General features: G+C 37.2%; 1 pseudogene across 1 annotated transcript; it reads right to left on the bottom strand.

The window, feature by feature from the left end:
- Positions 1-3,079: 3,079 nt before the first annotated feature.
- LOC308244058 (17S U2 SnRNP complex component HTATSF1-like) lies at positions 3,080-8,920 on the bottom strand (annotated as a pseudogene). The gene is made up of 4 exons: positions 8,782-8,920; positions 3,891-5,790; positions 3,554-3,688; positions 3,080-3,261 (listed from the first exon to the last, which is right to left on the bottom strand). The product of its transcript is annotated as a 17S U2 SnRNP complex component HTATSF1-like (transcript).
- Positions 8,921-11,537: the final 2,617 nt, after the last annotated feature.

Below are 11,537 nucleotides of genomic sequence, written 5' to 3'. Positions count from 1 at the left end.
TGGGAATTCAGGGAAAAGTTGAAAGCTAAAAATGGAGAGAATTTGGATTCATCTTCATAGAGTTGGAGTTCATATCATGGGGAACCATAGACCATCAGAGAAAATACAGTGAAGGGAAAAATGATATACAATGCAACTTTGGTGGAGCAGGTTCCAGGAAAACTTGAGTACAGGAGGAGTTATAAGGCCAGTAGGTATGAATTTTCCAGTCAAAGAACACCCCCAAGTTTACAAAAAAAAAAATGTAACTATGCACTTTTCCATAACTAAATTTAAATACTCCCCCCACTCTTTTTTTGTTTCTGTAAAGCAGAAACCATACTCTGTTGAATAAATGTCAGGATTTGCCAGATTTTCACCCACTGTTTCCCAGTTCAGTAGTTGGCAGAGAATGTGAGGCACGAACTAGTAATAAAATTAGAAGTTAAACAAGCTCACATTTATGAGAAAATGAACAAATCTCTGTAAAAGAACCTTGTCTTCCTTTTAACACTCACCATTTCTTGAAAGAATGATAGTGACTGAAAACAACTCATGAAGAAAGAACCCACCAAAATAAGAACATTTCTTAGTAGGTTTTAGTTCTTGGCTTTTCCATAAATCAGTGCATCATGTCAGAATGTATTTATTGATCACATATGATGTTTCTTGTTTGATCCACAAACTTATTTGCTCAGTGAAGTGGATTTCCCACATGGAATTATCAACTTCCTTATTATAATTTATATCTTTATTTTCTTCACTGTATTCTCTTGTAACATTTTTATTTCTATGTATTGATGCCCTAATGATACTAAAAACCCTTTAAATATCACAAGACTTTCTACAAAAAAAATGGCATAATGCTAGGCTCATGGGGCTTAATTAGAATATTAGATTAGCTAATTATGAGAAACAAAGTGGTTGTATGGGAAAACATCAGGAAACTTTTTATTCTTTCTGAAGTTTATAGCAGAATATAAAAAATAGATCTCATTAAAGATTGTATTTCATTAATCCTATCCAGAAAGAAAATGTTGCCATGGGCTGGGATTGGAGGAGTTCTTGAAGAACTTTTCAACTGCATTTCTCTTAGTCTTCTCAATCACTTTGAAATTATAGGATACTCCAGTGGAGCACAAGCTGGTTAAAACCCTTTGAAAATAAGTCCTACGCAGAAAAAAAATAAAATAAAACAAACAAACAAAGAAAAACCACTGTTTGTTTGTAGCATTGCAAAGATGAGTATGTTTCTATTCTGTTTATTTAGATTAGGGGTTGGTAAACAATGACAGGTAGGCCAAATCCAAGCACTGTCAGTTTTTATAAATAAAATTTTATTTGAAAACAGCCACACCCATTTGTTTACATGTTGGCTACTTTTGCAATAAAGTGTGAGTTAAGTAGACCACAGAGCTGAAAATATTTACTCTTTGACTCATTATAGAAAATATATGTCAATCCTGATTTAGATGCTCTCAAGTATTGATATGTGCTCTGCACACAGTAGTTGATAAATAAATACGACTGATTGATTAACTCATTCATCTGATGTTGAATCTGCCTTATTTGGATCACATAGCAGCTTCAGTAATAAAAACACAAGATTTAATATGGTTTCAAAACCTTCTTGTACATTTTACAAATTTCAAATGACCAGAAATTATGGAGTGGGTATAAGAGAAACCAAAGCATTAATTTAAAAATTATAATTCCTAGAATGGCCATGAGGAATGTTATTTAGATTACTTAGATTAACAAAACAAGTATTACTTGATTGATACCATCCTGCTAAGTCCTATTGTGCTCATTTACCTGGAATCAATGGCTCTTTTAATAAATAAATAAATAATGTTTGCATAATTGTACCTTATCAAATCCTATAGAAATTATAAATCCTATAAGTGTATTTATCAGTTCTAATACAAAAAACAGTGTGGGAATAGATTTCCCTGGGCAGTGTAATGCTGATAAAAAGTGACTTCTGCTGATGAATCTCTCTGCTTCCTTTTATTGGTTCCCTTTTGCTTTGGAAGTGAGTTTGATGACCAAACGCAGTAGCTATTTTAGCTTAGATTTACAAATATGTCCTTCCCATCATTACTTAGATATTATTATTATTTTTTAATGAAAAAGCATCAATGCAGTTTATCTCAGTGCTTCTAATCTATGAGAATAACTTCTTAATGCTACATCAGAAGTCAATTCATCAATATTTAATTTGGAAAGCATAAGCAATTTAGCACAGTACTAGGTAACATACTAGAACAAAAACAAAAGAACATAAAAGTGAAGTATGAACAATGACCAACATTCTTAAACTCCAAGGGATCAATGAACCTCCCAAAACTGTATACAAAAAGTTGTGTAGTGCATGCACTTTTCTGGTGAGAGGTCCCACAACTCCAATCAACTTCTAACAGGGCCAAACGCACAGAGTAGAATTTTGATCGCCTTTCCTATATATTCAGTAATGAAAGCTGTGGATGGGCCTTAGGAAATTTACTCCTAGACATTTAATAGTCAATTTTCATGGAAAGAAGATAAGAAGGAAAACAAATAAAAGTAACTGGCAAGGACTAGGCAGGGGAAAACTCCAAAGTGCTATTTACCCTCAAAGTTTAGTAACATGTTCTGATTTAGAGAGGAGAAACAGGGACCTAAGTGTTAGTATAAGCAAGGAGGCTTCCATAGGATCTTTTCAAATTCTTAGAAAACTGAACTTAGTAGGAATAAAGCAATAGCAAGAATTTAAAATGCAATTTAACTCAGTTTTCAGTTTCTGCATATTAGCAACTTATTTTTATTTTTGACTATCACAAACTTCAATCAGAATACTTTAAAAAATATTCCTCATGCATTTAACAAATCTGACAAAGGACAAGTATCCAATTTACTTGCATTATACTATGAAGCTGTAACTGACTAGCCAATTAACATATATTTAAAATCATTAAGTAAAGGTAACAATGAAAAAGTCAATACATTAATCTGATGGCATCCCATTACTATGCAGTGTTAATTAACACTACTAGTAATTACCCTGGAGTGTAGGCAAAGTGTAGATGGAGGAATTTCCCTCAAAAGCAAGTTTAAGGGATTAAATATTATCATCATCATCATCATCATCATCATCATCATCATCATCACTACTGAGGATAAAGCTGTTGCCTGTGGCCAGGGCCCCTTCTTTCTGTATATTCCCCAAACCACTCACAGTCCCTTTCTCATCAGAATCATCAAACAACTTCTCAGAACTATCATCTTCGAACATGTTTTCACCTATACCTTCTTTTTTTTTTTTTTTTTTACATCTTAATTTTTGTTTTTAATTGTGGTAAACTACATATAACATAAAATTCACCATCTTAAGCATTTTTTGTTTTTTGTTATTTTTTAAATTTCTTTATTGATTAAGGTATTACATATGTGTCCTTATACCCCTTTGCCCCCCATCCTCCCCACTCATGCCCTCACCCCCCTGTTGTCTGTGTCCATTGGTTAGGCTTATATGCATGCATACAAGTCCATTGGTTGATCTCTCCCCCTTACCCCCACCCTCCCCTACCTTCACCTATACCTTCTTCATCCTCCTTTGCATCTATTTATCTTCCTTTTTATCTGAATATTCAAACATCTTTTTATCTGCATCATCTTCCTCTTTTTCATCAGCATCTTTAAGCCCCTTTTCATCTGTATCTTCTTTGTCCTCTTTTTTTTAAAAAAAAATCTTTTATTGATTTTTAGAGAGAGCAGGGGAGGGAGAGGGATAGAGAAATAGAAACATCAATGAGAAAAGAAAATCATTGATCAGCTGCTTCCTATAAGGCTCCCACTGGGGATCAAGCCTGCAACCGGTGACATCTTGGTTCCTGGGTCGAGGCTCAACCACTTAGCCACACCAGCAGGGCTTCTTTGTCTTCTTTTTCATCAGACTCATCATCAAAAACTTTTTTATATGTATTTTCTTCTCCTTCCTTTTCATCCGATTCTTCGTCAAACTCTCTCAGAGCCTTCCTCATCAAACACTTTTTCAGAGCTGTCATCTTCAAATTCTGATTTTTTTCAGTCATTTTCTTCTCTTTTTCAAGAATTTTTTCAATAAACTCCTTGTCAGAGCCAGTCACAGTAAACTCTTTTTTCTTCAAATTCTTTTCAGAGCCACCTTTCAGCAGCTTTTCAGAAGCAGTCTTCTTCAGATTCTCTTTCTGACTCATCTTCTTCGGACTCCTTGTTGGGGGCTTTTCTCTTCTACAGACTCCTTTGTAAAGCCATTCTCTTCAAAGTCATTTTTGAGTCACTTCTCTTTGGATGCTCTTCTGGGGCCATTCACTTTAGACTCTTTTGTAGGACTATCCTCTACCAACTCTTTTTTGGGACTGCCTTCTCCAGACTCTCTTTCAAGGTAGTCTCCATGCCCTCGTTTGGGGCAGCCTTCCACAGACCTTCTTTCAAGGCAGCCTTCTTCAGCCACTTTACGAGGCCACTCAAAATTCTCTTCCATCTTCTGTTTTTGCAAACTTCTTTTCATCTACAGGTTCTTCAGATTCCATTTGAGTTGCAGCTTCTTGAGCATTCATTTTAGATGTGTTAGGATGCTCTGAAAAATGCCTTACTCTGGAAGGCCCTGCCCTTTCTGAAGCACAGATGGAATTTGAACGCCAGAGACCTGTATTGGCCTTCGGAGTATTAAGGAAAGCCTCCCATCTTTTCAGCCTTTCCTCCCTTTCTCTTGTGATCTCCACCTGATAATCTGTAGTTCCATCCCACACTTGAGCAGTGATTTGACAACCAAATCACCACCCATCGAGGGTTTGAATACAATAATTAACTCTCTCTGGATCCCTGAAAGACACAGAGGCCACACCATCTGGGTTTTTATCAAACAGAAAGAGTTTTGTAATTTGTCTAAACTTTGAACACTCAGTGACTTTCTCTGATCTTCTCACTCAGCACCAACAGAGCATCCTCAAAATGCACAGAATGAAACATATTTTTGATGATGATAATTCACTCATGGCACATTCGGATGGCCCATCCATTCTCTCAGGTCTCAAATCCAACTGCTTTGTTGCAGAGACAGATTTTTCTTGCAGTCCTAGCACTTCTTCTTAGAGCCATCATAACCCCCCTTCAAAAGAAACTTTGCCACCTCGACATGTAATTCGTAGCCTCTGATTTCATCTTCATCCAAAAGTTTAATGTGAGATCCACAGATTCCTTCTTCAAATAACAGCAAAGCCCATCTCCTTTAAGATTTCCTTGGTTATCTTTGTAAAGCTTGACCTTAGATTTCGCTGTTTGAGGATCTTTCATAATGCCAGACTTGGACATAAGCTGTGTAAATTCATCCAGTGTAATGTTGGAGACAAACCAGACACAAATACATTTGCATTTCTGTCTTCTTCAACTTGAAACCATCCTGATTCTGCCTTTCTCTCCCTGCGGCACGCCCCCCCGCCCCCCTTTATGGGATCAATGGGTTCAGGAATTTTTCTTTGAGGAGGTTCCTCTGCAGGCCCAGTACTAACATCACATTTGTAGTAGAGCTAGATGCACCATCATCATTAGAAAAGTCATAATTGGCCTGGTATGTACCAATGAAATTTTCAGTGATTTTGGAGAACCAAGCCTTCTTCTCCAGGTCCCACTCATAAGGGGTCTCATCTGGCTGCTGCCGGAAAGAATTGGTTTCTCTACCTGGATCTTTCTGGGTGTCTCTGTCCTTGGTGTCTCTGCACAATTTTTGCATCCGCAACTGTTCATCAAAGTCATCTTTCCCATGCAAGTTGTTGCCATTCACATTGCCGACTTAGCCAAGAGGCAGAGCCCAGGTGAGCTGAGAGGCCGAGATAAGGCGAGTCTGAGATGACTGCAGCTCCAAGGCAATGTGGGGAAATAACTTGAGAACCACGGAAGCCAGCTCAGACTGCACAGTCGCCATTCGGCTGTTATTTTTATCCTCTTCTAAGGATCTGCTTCACATTTGACTTCTTATTGTATACTACTATAATTTTACTTGGGAAATTAGTTTTGGAGAAGTATATATAAGAAACTAAAAATATATGATTGGCTGTCACATCCAGCATATGTATGAATTTATATAAAGTTTATTAAATTTGTCAGTCAACTTGGGTCCATTGCTAAAAGCCAAAAGTAAGTTCCCTAAGTGAGATAGGAGGAAATCATCTGGCTATTCCAGTCATGGGAGAGAAGATATTTAGCTTCATACTATAATTAGCATTTTCAGAAGGACCATAATTATATATTACATTGCTTTTCCAGGCCATTGCACACAAAGGGGTCTTTTTGTGAGTTTAGAAGTAACTGTAATAACATGAATTTTAATGATTGACAGTCATGGGCTAAAATATAATCATGAACTGATGGTTTTTTGTTTTTTTTTTTTGTCTAAAGACATTTCTCGACTTTCAAGTATATTTCCTGGAATAAATACTCCTTACAGGCTAAGTGAAAATATAAACAATATTATTTATTTTCTTTTAAGAAAATAAACAATATCAAAACTAAAACCACAAAAAGAAAAACAGTGAAACATTTTATTGGATGAGAAGCCCTGCTCTTGTACAGTTCATTCATAACCTTATGAATTCATGTCCACAGGCATGAATTAAAGAAATAACTATTTTCTGTTACTCATTTTCAGGTAGTACACAGAAGTAGCTTAAAGATTATGTTATAAAGAAAAGAAACTAAGCTCAGACACAAACATGCAAGGTATTGTTATCAGGCTTTCCAAACGCATTTTGCTTTGTATTTTAAAATGTGCTCCTTATATGCAAAGTAACAAAAGCTAAATAAATATACATGATCTGCAATCCACAAATAGTTCCAGCTATCATCTAGAAGCACTGGTTAGGAGTGAGATGTATGCACCCCCAAAATAAGGCTGTAAAAATCTGCTTCAATTCCCTGCCAAAGGATCAATAGTGTTTATTCAAAAGCTGAGCTGTGTGGTTTTAATGCAAGGCTGAGTCTGCCTTCAGAAAGATCAGCTTGTTTTGCACTGTCCTGGAAGTTTGATTCATAAAGCTGTTCATAATGTTTACTGAATGCCTAATGGCGGCCATAAAACTCCCTGCACAGATCTTGGGTAAAAACTTCTCCTCTTTGACTGTTTTATTTCATCTCCCAGAATGGAGAGACATCCTCACTTGTTTTCAGAATTTAATTTGAGAACCACACGAAATTATTTTTTGATAGGTATATTCCTTTTCTGATCGGCTTAAAATGCCAAAATATATGCTGCATCAGAGGGGCCTTAAGCTTTACCTCTATACAATACCCAAAATCAATGTGGTAGAAACTCTATAGGAAAATAATTTTTAAAAACATTCTTTAGCAATTAGGTTCTATTTGTGGAGGAGGCAGTTTCAAAATACATCAGAAAGCCTCTGGCAGCTCTGACCACTACTCTAAGCTGTTATTTATTTTATAAGCATAAAAGGCTCCATACACCCACCAAAACAAAACAGGAACCCTGAGTGGGAAAATACACTCTCTTCAATGAGCGTCTTTCAGTTGGATCCTCTTACTGCTGGGGCTGTGCATGTAGAAGGGGTATTACTCTCTCTGATTTGAACTGGTATTTTTCATGAGTGAGAATTATAAAATCAGGTAGCTACGAGAATACCTCTTTATACTCTGTAGGAAGGCCATTATATTTCCACTTAACCCAAAATGTGTTTGTATGGATACAGTTGCCAACTTTTACAATTTGATCAATTTTTATATAAGCAGTTTAAGAAGTATTGTCAACAAATAAGAAAGGAGAAATCAATCACAGTATGCAAAAATACTTCATAAATATTTGAACATTTTTATTTTAAAATGAAAAGAGTATGAGAACCTAATATAACTATGAAAGATTCATGATTTTTAAATGAAAAAGAGTGATTCCATTCCGACACAATAATAATAAAAACATTTCAACATATATTCAATTTCATAGAGGGATATTTATTTGAGTGTTGGGAGAAGAAGGTATTAGACTAGCTTCCTGACCTTAAAGACACTACAAAATATGATTAGTGTGTGTTTGTTTCAATTTTTCTTAGGTATTTATTTTTATTTTTTTATTTTGTATATGTTTTTATTAATTTCATAGAGAGGAAAATAGGGATAGAAACATCAATGATAAGAGAGAATCACTGATTGGCTACCTCCTGCATGACCCCTACTGGGGATCGAGCCCACAACCTGGGCATGTGCCCTGACCGGGAATCAACCATTGAGTTATGCCAGCCAACCTATAATTACTGTTTTTAATGAAAAATTCACAAAAGTTTCCAGCTTCAAGATTTAGTAGGCATTTTATATTACTAGTGGCCCAGTGCATGAATTCATGCATGGGTAGGGTCTGGCTGGCCCGCCCCGATGGAGGTTGGGAGGGCTTATCAGAGGCAGGGCCATCCGGGGTTAGGGGCCGTGGGCGGTTGTCTGACCACAGTGGGAGTCATAGCGACATAGCGACTGGTTGTTCTGGTTGTTCCAGCGTTCTGGTTGCTGGCTTTTTATATATATAGACTAGAAGCCCAGTGCACAAAATTTGTGCATGGGGGGGGGGGGTCCCTTAGCCCAGCCTGCACCCTCTTCAATCTTGGATCCCTCTTGCAATCCAGAACCACTGGCTCCTAACCACTCACCTGCCTGCCTGCCTGATGTCCCTAACTGCTCTCCCCTCCTGGCCTGATCGCCCTAACTGCGACTTCTCCCCTCTCCCCTGGCGCCGGCCTTCTCCCTTCTCCCTTCTGCCTTCTCGCATGGTGCTGGCCTTCTCACTTCTCCAGTGGCAACAGCCTTCTTCCTTCTCCCTTCTCCTGCGACGCCGCCTTCTCCCTTCTGCCTTCTCCTGTGGTGCCTTCTCCTGCGGCCTCTGCAAAAGGGACTGTGGTGCTGGACTGTCTCTTACAGCCACCATGGCTGTAGGCCCTCAGCCCTTGCAGCCACTGTGGCTTTGTCTGGAAGGACGTCTGGAAGGATGTCCGGAAGATGTCTGGTCTAATTAGCATATTACTCTTTTATTAGTATAAATAACTAAAATAATTCAGGGAACAACAAGGGAAATTATGGAAGAAAATCATTTGTCTTAAGAAAGATATTCTTCCCCTCCCTAAGGCTGTAATGGTTAGGTTTTCTGGAGCAAGGTTTGTGTATTATAACTGTAGGATATAATGTTCTTACCGTTCCCCTTTATGTCTATTACTACCATTTATCCTACTAAATATAAGTGATAATATAGAGTATATGTATGAACATGTATTAACTCAATGTGGACTTTATATAAAATATTAAGTTATTATTAAACCTAGCCTTATCTTCAAGTGTTTTAAGGCACAGTCTTTGTTATCTGAGCTTTGATCCTAATATTTCAACAAATTATGTTGCTCATTTCCACAGGACTAAAAACATAGAGCAACAACATATATTAAACTTTACTAGAGGCCCAATGCACGAAAATTCATGTAAGAATAGGCCTTCCTTCCCCCGGCTACCAGCACCGGCTTCCCTCCGACACCCAGGACCCAGGCTTCCCTCCTCCAGTGGCCGGCAGGTACCTGGGGCCCTGGCTGGCTTCCCTTGGGCCGCCCACAGGCACCCGGGATCTGGCTGGCTTCTCCCTGGCCCCGGCTTCATCAAGAAGGACGTCCAGAAGATATCTGGCCTAATTAGCATATTACCCTTTTATTATTATAGATGTAACACTCATTAATGTAAACCAGGATCATGAATGAAAGCAATAACTACCACAGTGTCACTAATGAGGAAATATTTTTAAATGTTATGGATTTCATAGCACACAGACCTTGGCTGACACAATTTAAAATGACACTAATTTAAAGACTAATATTTTACCTTTATGATCAATAATTAGGACTCATGTCACATGGAATCTAATCATTAATATATTTTTAAAAATTGGTACTAACACAACACATTTAACTCTTTCTCCTAAAACTATCTTTTATTTGAAGTAGTTACCCTACATTTAAAAGGTATGTGAATGAATGGTTGCATTTTTGCTTCAAAATAAGCTTATCGATATGTATATGTCAGTTTATTTCATTATAACTCATTCTGTCTAAATATATATACATGAGTACAGATGTATACTTCTGTATCTCTACAGAGAGATAATAATAATAGTTATTTGCCAAGTGATCATTATGCAAAGGCATCATATAAATCATCATATATAATCTGACCCCAAACCTTTTGAGGAGATTTTATTATCATTGTTGCTCCCGTTATTATTATTACTGTTGTTATTTTGTAGAGGATCAAACTGAAACTTGGAGATATAAAGTAACTTGCTAAAGATATCGTCACTAGTAATCAGTTAGCATGCAGGCCTATATTCCTTACCATTAGGTACACCGTCTTCCCTCTGTTTTTAACTATTTGTACTATCCTTTCACCAAAATCATACCTATAATCTCCATGACTGGGCTCTGTGTTTTGGCAAGCATACTAAGTATGAGAAAAAGAAAAAAAAAAACTTTTATTTAGATGTTCCAATATTATTCAGCCCCTGGAGGTCCCTAGGGCAGATGTCCTTTACTTAGGGAAAAGTCCCAGAATAAGCTCTGAGGTAAAGTATGTTTAGGGGTCAGGGGAACCCTACAAAATCACTGTGAATCTTAATGCAAATGTAAATATTGTGATTTGAAAAAGCAAATTGCTTCAAATATGATTGAGGTAGAACTATATCTCTAAAGCTTAAATGCCGTTTACCTAGAGTGTTGGATTGAGGGTAGTATAGAGATTTGAATAAATGCTTTACTCCAGGTTGCAAAATGTTGCTTGTTCTTGTTGCTTGGCCTGTGTGTGTGTGTGTGTGTGTGTGTGTGTGTGTGTGTGTGTGTGCGCGCATGTGTGTGTGAAGAAACAAGTTTAGGTATCAGTACAAATAGAAAAAAAGGAACTTCATGGGAGGGAGAATCATATCAATAGAATGAAAGCATGAACGCCAATATTCATGTTTCAGAGGTAAAAAAGGATCAATTGTGTAAATGGTTTGTATACATTACATAATCCTTGAACTCAGCTTCTTGAATTGATATTAGGAACAGGGCACAATAGTGGCTCTCATCCCTGCTATAGCCTTTGATGCACTGAGGGGAACACACCAAATAGGCTCAGTTTCTTTCAGTCCTAATATTCTACAAGTCTAGCTAAGTTGTTCCTTTTCAATGAAGTTGTGACAATCCAGCCATCATTCCTCCATCATTCCACCTTCACGCCCCATTCAAACTCTGTCTTCTTCTAATGCCAAGTGAGTTCACTTCTTCTAAATTAACGTCATTTTTCTTTGATTTTTTTTTTTGGTCAGCTGTTATGTATACTAGAATTTTAATGGTTGTTATGTTGATTTCATTGTCCTACATATTTGCTAGTATATCATATTTATTATATTAAAGTAGCCTGATTCAGGTTGAGCTGCCTTGTGCCTCTAATCCAGCAAAGAGTGAGGAATTTTCCTAGCTCTGCACAAGGGACAGATAGTAGTACTGAGATGTATAAACAAGAAAAGATGC

Source organism: Plecotus auritus (assembly GCF_963455305.1).
Source record: "Plecotus auritus genome assembly, chromosome: 3".
Lineage (NCBI taxonomy): Eukaryota > Metazoa > Chordata > Mammalia > Chiroptera > Vespertilionidae > Plecotus > Plecotus auritus.
Note: the sequence above shows the minus strand (reverse complement) of the source record. Positions and strands in the feature narration are given on the sequence as shown.